This window comes from Panulirus ornatus, chromosome 4 (assembly GCF_036320965.1).
Source record: "Panulirus ornatus isolate Po-2019 chromosome 4, ASM3632096v1, whole genome shotgun sequence".
Taxonomy (NCBI): Eukaryota; Metazoa; Arthropoda; class Malacostraca; order Decapoda; family Palinuridae; genus Panulirus; species Panulirus ornatus.
In genome coordinates, this window is record NC_092227.1 from 54,812,641 (window position 1) to 54,829,057 (window position 16,417).

Below are 16,417 nucleotides of genomic sequence, written 5' to 3' on the forward strand. Positions count from 1 at the left end.
TATTGGAGGTGGAAGGATGCAGTGAAAACTATTTTGAGCGATCGTAACCTGAACATGTAGGAGGGTGAAAGGAGTGCACGGGATAGTGAACTGGAACGATGTCGTATAGTATGGTCGTTGTGCTGCCAATGAACTAAATCAGGGCATGTGAAGCGTCCAGGGTAATCCATATTAAGTTTTGTGTGGCCTATTGTGGAGAGAGAGAGCTGTGGTTTCAGTGGATTATACATGACAGCTAGAGAATGGATGTTAGCGGATGCTGCCTTTCCACTTCTGTACTTGGCGCTGCCCCGCTAAAGCCGGAAGTGGCAATCAATTTTATGTGTGTGTGTGTGTGTGTGTGTGTGTGTGTGTGTGTGTGTGTACAGCGAAATCATGATTATCTCTGTTTTGTTTAAATTCTGGGAAACATAACATGTTTTGTTTAAATCCTGGGAAACATAATGATATGTTTTGTTTAAATCTGGGGAAACATAATGACAGGCTTATCTCACGTGGTACGAGTTGTTCGATGAATTCAAGATTCGAAATATCCGAGATTATTTTACCCACTGCAAGAGAGTATAAGCAACACACTGAGTGAATACAAAATGCACATCGAAGTTATTTGAAGGTATTTATGGTGATTCCTTGATGTTTCCCAGTTATGGGCTACCACAACGTAGATATAATGTTGGCGACTCAGACGTTCGCGCCTAATGTTTCTGATTCATGAATCATTGCCAGTATCGAATCTCATTCTCGATTGTTTCGAAAAGCGACTGTTTCTAATGGGAACCATAGTCGAACAAGCTTCAAGTCTGTACGTCATTACAAGTAATGGACGTGACCACAGCATAGCCAGTAATGGAGAGAGAAAGCATCAGGCGGGAAACCAGGAGGGTCTGACATGGGGGGAGTCGATGATAACTGTGTACACTCGTGTCCAAGGTTCCTCAGGCTTGCCATTTGTTTCACATACCCAGGTTTGTGTCGGATGGCTCGACTTTTCTGCTTTGGCTTCATCAAAACCTGAGAAGATGATTGTTTCGCCCACTTTTACTTTATATGTTTAAGGGAGTTTATCAATTTTCTCCTTGACGTTATGTTATGTTATGAGAAACACCAGCGCTTCATCGGCAGTGTTGCCTCACCTGACCCACCCAACACAACGCCCCGAGCCAGCACAACTGACCACGATGACGCGGAATCGTCAAACGACCGATCACCAGCGAGCCTCGCCCAGCCATGTCGTGAATATAAAGACAAATAACAGTGACTGTAAGTTTAAAAAGCCAGCCTTTTAATGACAATAAGAAGTTGAGACACCAGGAGGCACCCTGCATAAGGTTTTTTTTATTATCAGCAATGACCCAGTCATTGGCGCAATCGGTTCGATGGTCAAAAACCATTGCCTGTGACCTTTTACTGGCTGGAAGCGTCCACACCCCAGGACCAGGTGGAGGTCAGCATCGTCAGTCCTGCCGTGAACTCCCAGGAAGGAAGACGTGGAATATGTCGTATACGTTGAAGTGCAGCTGGTGTGTGGTTTATCGTATACATTGTAGTACAGCTGGTGTATAATACATCGTATATAATGTATTGCAGCTGGTGTATAATATATTAGTTGTATAAATAATGACACTCGAGTGAAACTGAGCAAAAGATGATGATGATAGTATTACGATCATGTCGTTAACTCTGATTTCCGTTAATTGTGATACTTCAGTGTGTGTCATGGGAGTAAGCAGGCCGTGAGCCACTTAACAGTGCAAGTGATTTGAACGAACATCAAATGAAGGACCATCATCAGAAAAATTCAGACACTTTTTAAGTAACATTAAAATACATTCCTGTAGAAAAATCCAGCGAATGATTTGGGTTTATTCCTATACATAAACTGTTTAGGAAATGGTATAAGGTGAATCTTGGAAACTGCAGCCTCGTTAAATTGGCTACAGTCACTTATCTACTCAACTGTGAACAGTGAGTCACGAAAGGAACGCTATGTTCTCATAATAAGACTGAAGACTACAACATAACAAGAGCATACAGTATTAGTAATCAATGTGATGTTATTATTGTGACGTGCAGGACCTGGGTACGATATGGTGATTTGATAGCATTATGAAGTTATGAAAAACATGTCGCATGTTGTGCTAGTGTAGGAGTGTGGTAAAAACACTGAGATTGCTGAGCATTGTGGTAGAAACGTTGCTGGACAATAACGTGGCTGGGGAAAATATCAAAAGTTTGCAACAAACAACGAATGGAGAAAAATATGGCAGGAATATTGCTACGTGAAGATACTGGTGAATAATACGTTATATTTCGTGAAAGACAGTGACTGAAATGGTTTGTGGATAATACTGGACATATGGTGATAAAAGACTTGAGTGAATTACAGCGTCTCTGAACGTAATGTCATTATATTGAAAATTTGTGAAATATGTTAATTTCCTGAAAGCCTCGTCACTTGTGAGTGACGTCCGTCACATCCCTACACCTGCCAGACTGCGGAAGGTAAGCAACATAATTACTATTACTTGTCAACTTTTTTTTTTTGGTCGTGTCAGTTAATTTCGTTACATACCGAACGTTGTTTAACCATTACGTTTCTGGTGATTTCAAGTTTAAGTCAGGGGGATCAAGCTACTTTCTTAACTCATGATAAGAATATAAGAATGTAAGGCAACTGTATTGGGTACGTCGGTCACGCTAGGCAGTTACTGGGTACGTCGTTCACGCCAGGCAGCTTCTGTTCATAAGCCGCCCACTCGCACATGTTGCCACGTAATCTGTACCTGGAACTTTTTTTTTTTCACTTCAAATGCTATGTGGTAAGATAGTTCATTCTTCATCATCTCTGTTTCCAAACCAATATATTATTCCTATATCATTATTAAATCTAAAGTGAATAGGTTTGAATCCATTGTTGTTGAGTCTTGGTAGTCTGATTTTTTGAGTATTTGACTCGCATTGTTCTTGTTTAACCCGTTCTATCCACTTGTACACTTCAGTCTTTTCAATCCCTTACTCTTTACCTTCCTGAAGGAATGCATTTATCATTAGGTATTATAACTGTTTGGATCATCCAGGAAATTTTCTTTTGTTAGGTCTGATTTGGTTAAAAATAATTTTACGATTTTTGATGTCTTTTGAACGATTCTGACCTTTACTTATACCGCAAACGTGTGAATGTCTGAAATGGTAATTTTATCTGTTAATTTCTTAATGTTTTCTCATAATGATTCTTGATATCAAGGATTATTTTTGACATCCTCTCCCGTGTGTTTTCTAGGGAATTCACATCCATCCTAAAATACTGTGCCCAGAAGTGCACTACATAACCTAGGCGTAGTGTCACTATATATATATATATATATATATATATATATATATATATATATATATATATATATATATATATGATCTTGATATATGTGCATTTTTGCTCCTAACGTTTCTAAAAATGATTTTTAAGTATTCTTTCAATTTTACATGTGATGGCGAGAAATACGTGAAAGTTTTATTCATGTTTTTATCCCTCTATTATCCATTAGTCTAAGGAAGGGTGGAGTGTTTGGTGAGGCTGACTAACACCGAGAATCACACTGCTAACATTACGTTGTCATGTTGGTGAGCGGGATTAAGCATTAAGAAAGGCTGTTCAGCGATTTGGCAATATGTGCATTGTGTTCGCTCGGAGTGTTTGTGGCTACATGCCTCTCATTTTTTTTATCTTGCAAGCGCACAAAACAGCTATTTCCCTCATTTTGGTAGCCAGTAGACGACTGCAGCTTGCCAGGAATGTTTTTTTTGCATTTAAAAAAAGATTGCCTTCTGTTCTGTTGCTTTGAAAGCTATTCTAACGTTATCATGTGGACAGAATTCATGTAGCGAAGTACTTATTCGTTTTCATAACGGAAATATAGAACGGATGCGTCAGGACAGAAATCTGTTAAACGTAGCTTGATACGTTGCCCAAACTCACTCCATGTATTCAAACCCTCTGTTTGCAGTCTCTTGTCTTGCTACATCGCCTCTCTTCTCTCATGCCCGCCCTCGCACCGTCCCTACTCCGTCATTGCTTACCTAGTTTATCCCAGCTCCCCAACATTGTTTTCTCTCCTTGACACCTGACCCCTTCCTCCCTACTCTTTTTTACTCTCCCTTCTTCTTCCTTACCTCCCTTTCTCCCAGCTCCCTTTTATCACTCCCTTACGCCTTGCTCACAGTCTCCTCCATCAATCTTCCTATACTTATCTGTTGCTTACACTTATCATACTTTCTTCCCAGTCTCAATCATTCATGATCTCCATTCGTCCTTGGTCTTCCCTAAAGGAATCGCTCTCCTTTACCATTACACAAATGCCCCTTTCCCATCACACTATTCAACACGTCCCCCTGCTTAACTTCCATTGCCTTTGTGCTACTCCCCTGTAACATCCCTCGACCCCACCCCGGCACACCAGTCACATGTAAGCTAGAATTTTGTCGTTGACAGTATGACTTTATAAAGCTCGACAAAGTAAAACATTGTAACCTAGATATAGGATTCTCCTCGTAATGCGTTTGTTTTAAACAGTTGTATTCATACAACACAGTCTCTACGTTAGTATTGCTACCGTTGGTATATCGTTAGTGTTTAGAGTGAAGCGCGCTGTCTCTGTTAATTATCGAAGATTCTGAGATCTAGTAACCAAGGACTTCGAAGCCAGAGACTTCAAGGGTCTTAATTCTTACCGGAACAGTTCTTGGATTCAGATTTGTCGCGCTAATAGTTTACCTATCTCTGGGAATAGGGTAGTAAGAATACTTCCCACGCGTTCCTCACGTGTCGTAGAAGGCGACTAAAGGGGACGGGAGCGGGGGGGCTGGAAACCCTCCACTCCTTACATTTCAACTTTCTAAAATGGGAAACAGGAGGAGTCACGCGGGGAGTGCTCATCCTCCTCGAAGGCTCAGATTTGGGTGTTTGAATGATTGTGGATGTAGCCAAGATGAGAAAAAAGGAGAGATAGGTAGTATGTTTAAGGAAAGAAACCTGGATGTTTTGGCTCTGAGTGAAACGATGCTCAAGCGTAAAGGGGAAGAGTGGTTTGGGGATGTTTTGGGAGTAAAGTCAGGGGTTGGTGAGAGGACAAGAGCAAGGGAAGGAGTAGCACTACTCCTGAAACAGGAGTTGTGGGAGTATGTAATAGTTTAAGAAAGTGAACTCTAGATTGATATGGGTAAAACTGAAAGTTGATGGAGAGATATGGGTGATTATTGGTGCCTATGCATCTGGGCATTAGAAGAAAGATTATGAGAGGCAAGTGTTTTGGGAGCAGCTGAGTGAGTGTGTTAGTAGTTTTGATGCACGAGATCAGGTTATAGTGATGGGTGATTTGAATGCAAAGGTGAGTAATGTGGCAGTTGACGGAATAATTGGTGTGCATGGGGTGTTCAGTGTTGTAAATGGATATGGTGAAGAGCTTGTAGATTTGTGTGCTGAAAAAGGACTGTTGATTGGGAATACCTGGTTTAAAAAGAGAGATATGCATAAGTATACTTTTGTAAGTAGGAGAAATGGCCAGAGAGCGTCATTGGATTACATGTTAATTGATAGCCGCGTGAAAGAGAGACTTTTGGATGTTAATGTGCTGAGAGGTGCAACTGGAGGGACGTCTGATCATTATCTTGTTGAGGCGAAGGTGAAGATTTGTAGAAGTTTTCAGAAAAGAAGAGAAAATGTTGGGGTGAAGAGAGTGGTGAGAGTAAGTGAGCTTGGGAAGGAGACTTGTGTGAGGAAGTACCAGGAGAGACTGAGTGCAGAATGGAAAAAGGTGAGACCAAAGGAGGTAAGGGGAGTGGGGGAGGAATGGGATGTATTTAGGGAAGCAGTGATGGCTTGCGTAAAAGATGCTTGTGGCATGAGAAGCGTGGGAGGAGGGCAGATTAGAAAGGGTAGTGAATGGTGGGATGAAGAAATAAGATTATTAGTGAAAGAGAAGAGAGAGGCATCTGGACGATTTTTGCTGGGAAATAGTGCAAATGACAGGGAGATGTATAAAAGAAAGAGGCAGGAGGTCAAGAGAAAGGTGCAAGAGGTGAAAAAGAGGGCAAATAAGAGTTGGGGTGAAAGAATATCATTAGATTTGAGGGAGGATAAAAAGATTTTGGAAAGAGGTAAATAAAGTGCGTAAGACAAGAGAACAAATGGGAACATCGGCGAAGAGGGCTAATGGGTAGGTAATAACAAGTAGTTGAATGTGAGAAGATGGAGTGAATATTTTGAAAGTTTGTTGAATGTGTTAGATGATAGTGGTAGATATAGGGTGTTTTGGTCGAGGTTGTGTGCGAAGTGAGAGGGTTAGGGAGAATAATTTGGTAAACAGAGAAGAGGTAGTGAAAGCTTTGCGGAAGATGAAAGCCGGCAAGGCGGCGGGTTTAGATGGTATTGCAGTGGAATGTATTAAAAAAGGGGGTAACTTGTGTATGTATGGCTCATAGTGAAGTGCCTGAGGATTGGCGGAATGCATACATAGTGCCATTGTACAAAGGCAAAGGGGATAAAGGTGAGTGCTCAAATTACATGGGTATAAGTTTGTTGAGTATTCCTGGGAAATTATATGGGAGGGTATTGATTGAGAGGGTGAAGGCATGTACAGAGCATCAGATTAGGGAAGAGCAGTGTGGCTTCAGAAGTGGTAGAGTATGTGTGGATGAGGTGTTTGCTTTTAAGAATGTATTTGAGAAATACTTAGAAAAACAAATGGATTTGTATGTAGCATTTATGGATCTGGAGAAGGCATGTGATAGAGTTGATAGAGATGCTCTGTCGAAGGTATTAAGAATATATGGTATGGCAGGCAAGTTGCTAGAAGCAGTGAAAAGTCTTTATCGAGGATGTAAGGCATGCGTACGTGTAGGAAGGGAGGAAAGTGATTGTTTCTCAGTGAATGTCGGTTCGCTGATGACACAGCGCTGGTGGCTGATTCGGTTGACAAACTGCAGAAGCTTGTGACTGAGTTTGGTAAAGAGTGTGAAAGAAGAAAGCTGAGAGTAAATGTAAATAAGAGCAAGGTTATTAGGTATATTAGGGTTGAGGGACATGTCAACTGGGAGGTAAGTTTGAATGGAGAAAAACTGGAGTAAGTGAAGTGTTTTAGATATCTGGGAGTGGATTTGGCAGTAGATGGAACCATAGAAACGGAAGTGAGTCACAGGGTGGGAGGAAGGGGCGAAAGTTCTGGGAGCGTTGAAAAATGTGTGGAAGGCGAGCATATTATCTCGGAAAGCAAAAATGGGTATGTTTGAAGGAATAGTGGTTCCAACAATGTTATATGGTTGCGAGGCGTGGGCTATAGATACGGTTGTGCGGAGGAAGGTGGATGTGTTGGAAATGAGATGTTTGAAGACAATATGGGGTGTGAGGTGGTTCGATCGAGTAAGTAATGAAAGGATAAGAGAGATGTGTGGTAATGAAAAGAGTGTGGTTGAGACAATATGTGGTGTGAGGTGGTTTGATCGAGTAAGTAATGAAAGGGTAAGAGAGATGTGTGGTAATAAAAAGAGTGTGGTTGAGAGAGCAGAAGAGGGTGTATTGAAATGGTTTGGTCACATGGAGAGAATGAGTGCGGGAAGATTGACAGAGAAGATATACGTGTCAGAGGTGGACGGAACGAGGAGAAGTGGGAGGCCAAATTGGAATTGAAGGATGGAGTGAAAAAGATTTTGAGCGATCGAGGCCTGAATATGCAGGAGGGTGAAAGGTGTGCAAGGAATAGAGTGAATTGGAACGATGTGTTATGCCGGGGTCGTCGTGCTGTCAGTGGATTGAACCAGCGCATGTGAAGTGTCTGAGTCAACCATGGAAAGTTTTGTGGGGCCTGGATGTGGAAAGGGAGCTGTGGTTTCTGTGCATTACACATGACAGCTAGAGAATGAGTGTGAACGAATATGGCTGTTGTTGTGATGCCTGCATTCACCTGCCTCATCACCCCGTCATGGTAACATCACACTCTTGACGCAGACTCGCCCTCGCGTGGAACAACTCATCCTCCTCACTTCTTACTCTCACAAATGCTTTTGAAAATTGCTCTTCACTGCCTCAAGCAGTTTGTTGATACTCGCTCGCTCCATCTCTCATTTGCCCTCTTGTATGGCCCTTATACTTTCCTTTTCACCTCTTGCCGCTTTCTTTTGTACATCTCCTAATCAATTGCATTGCTTTCCTGCAAATAAGGCCTAATACACCACCTTTCTTTTCTCCTTCACCAGCAACTCAACTTCCCCATCTCCCCACTCACTAATCTTTTTCAAATGCTTACTTCCCAACATCCGCATATGTAAGCAGTGCTTCCCTAAACTCCTTCCAATCATCACCCACTTCCTAAGCTTCATTTGCTATCACATTTTGCCATTTTATACTTAGTTTTATAAAGTGACTTTTCTCACAAACGTCTTTGCCAGGCTCACTCACTTTCACAACCCTCTTTTCACCATCATCATTTCCTGTTTTCCAAATGCCTCTGTAAACCATCAACTTGCCTCCGCCAAGAAGCTATCAGAGATCACACCAGCTGCCCCTCTTAACATGTTCACGGCCAAGAATATTTCATGTGCATTCTTGTCTATTAGTACATTATTCAACAATGCCCCTTTACCATCTTTCCAACTCACCCATGTATACTTAAGGTCGTTCTTTTCAGAAAAATTATTCCAAGTCACCAGTCCTCTTTCAACACACAACTCCACAAGTTGTTTACCATTCTTAATCACAACACTGAGTACTGTATGTTCCTTAATCATATCTTTAAGTGCTACATTACCCACTCTTACATTCAAATCACCCACCACTTATACACTATCCTTTCTATCAAAACTCCTGACACTCTCACTGAACTCCTCCAGGAACACCCCCACACCTCTCTTCTTTAATTCACTCATCTCCAGCAGTAATGATGAAAATCACTCAACTCTCGAAATCCACTTTCATTTTAACCCATAGTAGTCTTGGGATCACTTCCTTACACTCTTTCACACATTGCCACAACTCCTCCTTCCTTATATCTCACCCTTACACTAAACCCTGACTTTATCCTTGAGTCTTTCCTAGAACATTCTTCCTCCATACCCTTAAGCTTTGTTTCGCTCAAAACTAGAATATGCAAGTTCCGAACACTCATCAAACATACAACTTATCTTTCAATTCTTCTAATTTTGGTTATCTCCACACATTTTCAGACAACCCAGTCTAAGCTTTCGAGGAGGATGAGCACTCCTTGTTTGACTCTTTCTTCTCCAAATTTTAGAAATAAGAAATACATAGACGTTAGAGTGTCCAGCCTTTCCCCCTCATGGCCCCTTTAATAGCACTCTTCGACACGCAGGGAATACGTAGGAAGTATAAATCCCCAACAAGAGTAACATGATAGATATATACTGAGTGCTTCATGAGTCTTATTTTGGGCATGAGTAGAAACTACATATTGATGTACGACTATGAGTAAGTTGAGCATATACTCTTTAGTCCGAGTCCACAGAGGATGGTCTAATTTTTCTTACTAAGAAGAAACGAGGCGAGTCTGTCTAATATGGACATCTTGCATTCTTTCCGTATTCCCGGGCCTATCAACCCACTTTATAGGCACAGAGGAAATGAGGTCTTCCCCAAACATAAATGAGAATGAGGTTCCTTAGTGTTACAAGCGCCTTTCAGTTCTAGAGCCACCGACGTAATTTGTCTTCCCACTCTTTGCTAAATATATTGGCACGTCCATTCACCCTAATCAAATTAGGTAACTGAATGTCAGTATATTTACATATTTTAATGGCCGAGAGGATTCATGAGGTACATTGAGAGATGTTAATTCAAAGCTAATTGGTTTGTTTTTATTTTGAAATGAGAATGTGTGTGGAAAAATGTGAGGATTGTGACCGTATCAAAAGACGTGAGTTAAAAGAGAAGAGCGAGAAAGGTTAAAGGATATGCGAAAGAGAGCTGAGACAGGAAAACAAAAAAAGAACATCTTAGTAGAAAAGCAATCAATATAAGGTACTAAAGAATTAGAACGAAGCAATAAAAGAACATCACAGTAGAAAAACGATTATTATAAGGTACTAAAGAATTATAACGAAACAATAAAAGAACATCACAGTAGAAAAACGATTATTATAAGGTACTAAAGAATTAGAACGAAACAATAAAAGAACATCACAGTAGAAAAACGATTATTATAAGGTACTAAAGAATTATAACGAAACAATAAAAGAACATCACAGTAGAAAAACGATTATTATAAGGTACTAAAGAATTAGAACGAAACAATAAAAGAACATCACAGTAGAAAAACGATTATTATAAGGTACTAAAGAATTATAACGAAACAATAAAAGAACATCACAGTAGAAAAACGATTATTATAAGGTACTAAAGAATTAGAACGAAACAATAAAAGAACATCACAGTAGAAAAACGATTATTATAAGGTACTAAAGAATTATAACGAAACAATAAAGAACATCACAGTAGAAAAACGATTATTATAAGGTACTAAAGAATTAGAACGAAACAATAAAAGAACATCACAGTAGAAAAACGATTATTATAAGGTACTAAAGAATTAGAACGAAACAGTGTCAAGAGGAGAGATAAGGGTTAAGGAAGGTTCTGGTGCAGATGCGCCATTGATTACAAAGGGTATGATTGAGGCAGAAGAAAGGCTCGTAAACAGTAAACGTGCTGCTAAAGTTTGCATATCAGGGCTAAGTTCAGAGCTTGAAAGCATAGGAGATCAAAGTGTGTTTCGGACGGACTTAGAAAAGTATAGAGACTAAGGGACAGAGTATGGTCAGGCAACTGGTGTTGGGAAAGTAACCAGAAAGATTGTGAAAGAGGTACGGGAGATGCTACACTCTTCTCCATGCATGATACTCCAGGACTTGGAACACAAAGTTAATGTCAACAAAATCGTTAGTGTGGTAAGCAAAGAAGGATATACATACAACGGAGTGGTTCACGAAAGATTGTGAAAATGAATACAATATATTAAGAAAGGATGAAGCCGGGAAACATTTGAAGGGGAGTAGTTGTTGGAATCACGTTTGTGTGAGATTAATGGTTTAGAAAATGCTAAAAATTCATACGATGGATTCTCCTTTTACAGATCTGGAGGAAGAGATATATAAATGGAGATACCGGGAGAGATTTATGGAGGGTGTTGAGGATGTATGGAGTTGGGGAAGCTGATGGAAGACGTGATGGGTGTGTAACGATAAACACTGGGATGAGTGAGTGGTTTAAGGCTGAAGTTTTGGTAAGACTTAGTGTGTTATATCTTCACGGAGGCTTGATATGTGGTGGGACTCAGTGATATAGGTAGTGAAGTCAGACCTGTCTTTTGCTATCAGTATATATGAATGAATCAGTCAGCGGACGACACAGTGTCAGAACTGTAAAACACAGCGGGAGAACTTGGAAGTTACATAAGAGGGAGCTCACACTGGGTAACGACTGCAGCACAGTGGTTGGGTTTTAGACGAAAGATTCGGAAAGTGAAATCAAGTTACAAGGAAGAAACTACAGAGAAGGGTAAGATATTCCACATATTCTGGGAGGATGTCCAGTGGAGGGTGGAATGGATACTGGAAAAACAGAGAATGATGATCAGTCAACATGAGGAAGGAGATTTTGGAGAAATATAGATATCAATAACTTGAGTTTGCCTTTGTAAGGAAGCCTGTTGTAAGCTATAGCTCGGCTTGCTATGATCATAAAGGTGAAGTGCGAGTAAGAACCGACTGGTAGAGAGATACACGCTGTGGAGAATATTTTGTTTGACTTTGACTGTAGAATGTAAAGACTGCACAGTGAAATGCAATAAGGAAAGGCGAAAGACAGAAAAGAGTGAGTGATATGAATTTCGGTCAGGGTTCTTAGGAGGCACAGGCAGAGAGAAAGGATGTTTTAAAATGATGACAAATGTGTACTTGAATGAGGCGAAGAGGAGGAGAGGATTAGGGAAACTAGGATAGCGTGAGGGAATCTGTAAGAGGGAGGGAGAGAGAGGCTTTGATGTACAGTTGTGGAAACCCAGAGGTAAGAGAGAACCTTGGAAGACTTGCAGTCTATTCAGTAACTCATTTTACTGCATTATCTAAGGTTTTACCTGCTTCAGAAGAAAGATGATGTATTGAGGGAAATAAAGATACTTGCCTCAGTGAGTGGAACGTGAGTGAAGCCATCCCTACACCTGACACTCGGATCAGTACACACATCCAACCGTTTGATTAGATTTAACAAACTATCGCCAGCGGATTCTCTTCTGGTACTTTGTCCCTTTAGCGAAGAAAGAGTTGGTGATTACATCAAGTGATGCCCAGTGTACGGTATTCCCTGGTGTGGGGTCATCATCCTTGTAATGATAATGCCAAGTGCGGTTATACTTTCCCAGGATTCGGTGAACATTATTCGACAGTCTTCGTCCCATGCATCATTAAGTCGTCCCTCGTAGTACACTCAAGGAAAAAAAGATGATCGCAGTCTGTTTAGTTACCTAGAAATTAAGATAATGTGCGTGATACATAAGCAAACACATGATGGAAGATCAATTTGCAACCACACGGTGAAAGCACATATTGCTGAAACTTGCAGACCAGAGGTAGTGGACACATGTTGACCGAGTATGATCTGGGTCAGTCCGGCCCAACACTGGCGGCCTCGCCCTCACCACAACCAACAACTCTCAGGACAATTCCTTCTTCGTTAGGACCAGGTTCACCCCTGCCATTCGAGAACAGCCACAAGATTATACACGTAAAATCGTATATCATATTTACATATATGGTGCTATATAGTTAAAGTATAGTTACGTGTGTATATATATATATATATATATATATATATATATATATATATATATATATATATATATATATATATATTTTGTCTTTTGTTCACTTTCTTGAACTTAATTGGTCGGTCTTAGTCGGCTCTTTAGTCAATGTTCTGAGAATGTATTAGAACGGTCAGAAAATCCAGTTTATAAGTGCATTAGAAAGTTGAGAAGCTCATCTGACTCGAGTTACCAATATATATATATATATATATATATATATATATATATATATATATATATATATATATATAATAGATATTTTTTATGAAAATCTTCTCAAAACTAAAGCCAAAATTTTTTGCGTATAGTATCTAAAGGTTAACGAGTGACACCAATAGTGGTTAAGTGATAACAAACAGTCCAGCAAGTTAGTCTTGGACAGTATCATTCAGCTTTTCATTTTAAGATTTCTAATCTTATCTACATCTTTGATGATGAATAATGACTTCATCTTACGGTGAGTAAGTATCACTTAACTCTTAACTCAAGATGATCATACGATCTTAGATCGCTGAGGATGCAACACATTGCCAGTGTTTCATAGAGATGACCTTACATACATGTGAACTACCACGTATACGTTGGAGCTGTTACTCTACGAGACGTGGAAGAAGGTTTGTCAAACACCAGGAAACATCGTTTTTGTGTCTCGTTTCGAATTTTTACGTTGCTTCATAATCGATTTACGAAACATAGCAGAAGATCTCGTGAACAGGGAAGATGCAAATGCACTGTCTCGTGTCTCCAACATGTGCGTCACCATGACCGAGATGTTACTTGGAACATCCGTGGAACTATATAGACGAACCCAGGAATGCCGTATCATAGACAGACGTTACCAAGCGCAAAATACACGCACAATCGCGTCGGCAGCTCGCTATCAATATGAGATTATCCTTTGTCGGACGAGAGATCCCTTTGTGATTGCAAAAGAAATTCTGATCAAAGGAGAAACATTGATATATATATTTAACCTCAGGCTGCAAAATTATTGGATCTGATGAGTAATCCATGAATATATGCATGCGTCTGTGTGGCAGTCGCCATGCGCTTCCGAGTCCCACATCAAAGGAAGAGCAGCTTCAAATATCTTGAACATCAGACACATCAATGATATTGGCCGTTGGCTGCAATCACTAGCAGTGTGTGTGTGTGTGTGTGTGTGTGTGTGTGTGTGTGTGTGAGTGTGTGTGTGTGTTTGATCTGTCTGTCTGTCTTTCTATACGTATGGATGTATGCATGTATGTATGTATGTATGTATGTATGTATGTATGTATGTATTTATGTATGTAAGTGCAATCTGTTACTGGGAGAAAGGTATACGCTCGTGGTACCCTTGTGTATGTATGTATGTACATTTACGTTTGATGAGTAGGTCAGCACGTGTGTGTGTGTGTGTGCGTGTGTGTGTGTGTGTGTGTGTGTGTGTGTGTGTGTGCTTATTTATCTGTGGTTACCTATTTGTACACATGGGCAGTAAGAAACTACTCACATTGCTCCTCCCCTCACATACATATATTAGTTCAGTCATTTTCTGAATATATATAGATTTCTGCACAGACTACCTTCTTTTCAATTGTCAGTAATTCTATTACTCTCTCTCTCTCTCTCATATATATATATATATATATATATATATATATATATATATATATATATATATATATATAGTATGATTACCCCATGTCCATTTTCTGGTGTTACCTAGGACCTTAGTATAGGTTCATGAAGCCCAAAGTATGCTACATCCAGTGGCAGGGACAAGTAGACTCCTTTGGAATGAGAAGTATTTTGTCGAGGCTGTAGCCCCTCAACTCGCTCTCTCCCCTCTCTCTCTCTCTCTCTCTCTCTCTCTCTCTCTCTCTCTCTCTCTCTCTCTCTCTCTCTCTCTTTCTCTCTCTCTCCACACAGACACACACACGTATATATATATATATATATATATATATATATATATATATATATATATATATATATATATGTTTATTTATTCCTTACATACCTTCTTACTGATTTTCTAATTTCTTTCCATTTATGTCTCTAGTTGTCTCCTTCCCAACTTTGGAAATTGTTTCTCTATCCAGACCGGTCAGCGTATTCAGCGTCTGAAGTCAAATTGAGAGTCCCATATTTCAGCAGTAATACCATTTAAGATTTCATTTTTCTACAGTATTTTCAGCTTCTTATATTAATGTAGATCCAGCGGTTCACTTTTCAATATTTTTTTTCATCCTATGTGTACGTTTTTTACGGTAAAAGTTACATAAAGCAACACTGTATCTAAGTTTACATACGTGGCATATAGTATTTTAGACACTGTTCGTTTAATGATACTGAAGGTTATTCTTCTGTCTGCTCGTTGTCTGACATCCTCCCACAGTGTTTGACAGACGAAAACCTGATTCTGTAAAAATAATCTTATATGGTACACACACGTGACCCCTCTAAATGATTTACAGTCTTTTCTCGAATTGTACTTTCCGGGCAGTGACATATTACTTTTATTTTGAATGTCGGTGTTACGTTGGGAAACTTTCATTCCTTTAAGACTTTCCCCGGGGGAAGTGACATTGAAAGGAGCGGTGTGAACTATTCATTTTTCGATTGTCTTATTATCGTCGGATGAAAATAGACTGCTCCACTCGTTTTGATCACTATGATTCCAATTTGCTTTGATCGTATATCTTCAGTTTGTATGTCAATATGCTGTACAATGTTTTCCTCTTGTAGCAATGGAACTTGAACCAGGATGTAAGTTGCCTTCAGTAGTATAGTTTTTCATTTCTTCCGCGCAATGAGGTAAAACTAAGAACAGACGAAAAATGGCCTCATTTGGTCACATCCATTCTCTAGTTGTGTAAAATGCACAGAAATTGGAGCCCCTTATCGACAGCCAAGCCTACAAACCTTTCTCCCTGACCGATTCATGTGCCCTGGTTCTGCCCACTGACAGCAATTTGCCCCTCGTATACGACACTGCTCCAATGCACTCTATCCAGTGCACGCCTCACACCCTCCTGCACGTTCAGGCCTTGATCCCTCACTCTCCTTTGTTTAAGGCTAGTCATCCAGTCTTTTAACCACCGTAGTACAACGAAAAATATACCATGTGACTTAATCTGTACTAGTAATCTCTGAAGCGGGACTTTATCAAATGTTTGATTTAGCGGCGATCCTCTAAATTATTCTCAAACATGTCTCGAATGTTGATTTGCATAGGTTTACCAGCTACAGATGTTAAGCTAATAGGGTAATGATTTCCGGGTGGTACCTCTTAACTTTTTAAGATATTAATGTTATACAAGCCAGCTTCTAATCCTCAGAAACGTTCCCCTTAGCAAATGAGTCACAGAAAAGAACATTCAGTGTCCTAACTATCTCTTTTTTCGAAGCTTTTAATATCCTTGGGTAAGTGTTTGTTCGGTCTGCCGTTTGATTTACGTTACCTTCATATACTGCTTATGGTACATGTCGTCGAACATGTTTTTCTCTCCTAGCAATAGAATTGGATCCGTGATATAGGTTGTGTTTCGAATGGCAAATGCTGAGAGAAG

The 16,417-nt window shown here is 40.0% G+C and overlaps 1 long non-coding RNA gene across 1 annotated transcript in view; it reads left to right on the forward strand.

The window, feature by feature from the left end:
• The first annotated feature begins 1,254 nt into the window (after window positions 1-1,254).
• LOC139766327 (uncharacterized) overlaps window positions 1,255-16,417 on the forward strand; it is a 133,897-nt gene continuing 118,734 nt past the window's right edge. Inside the window, exon 1 of the long non-coding RNA XR_011716846.1 lies at window positions 1,255-2,502. This is a non-coding gene — a long non-coding RNA (uncharacterized lncRNA). The remainder of the gene's footprint in view (window positions 2,503-16,417) is intronic.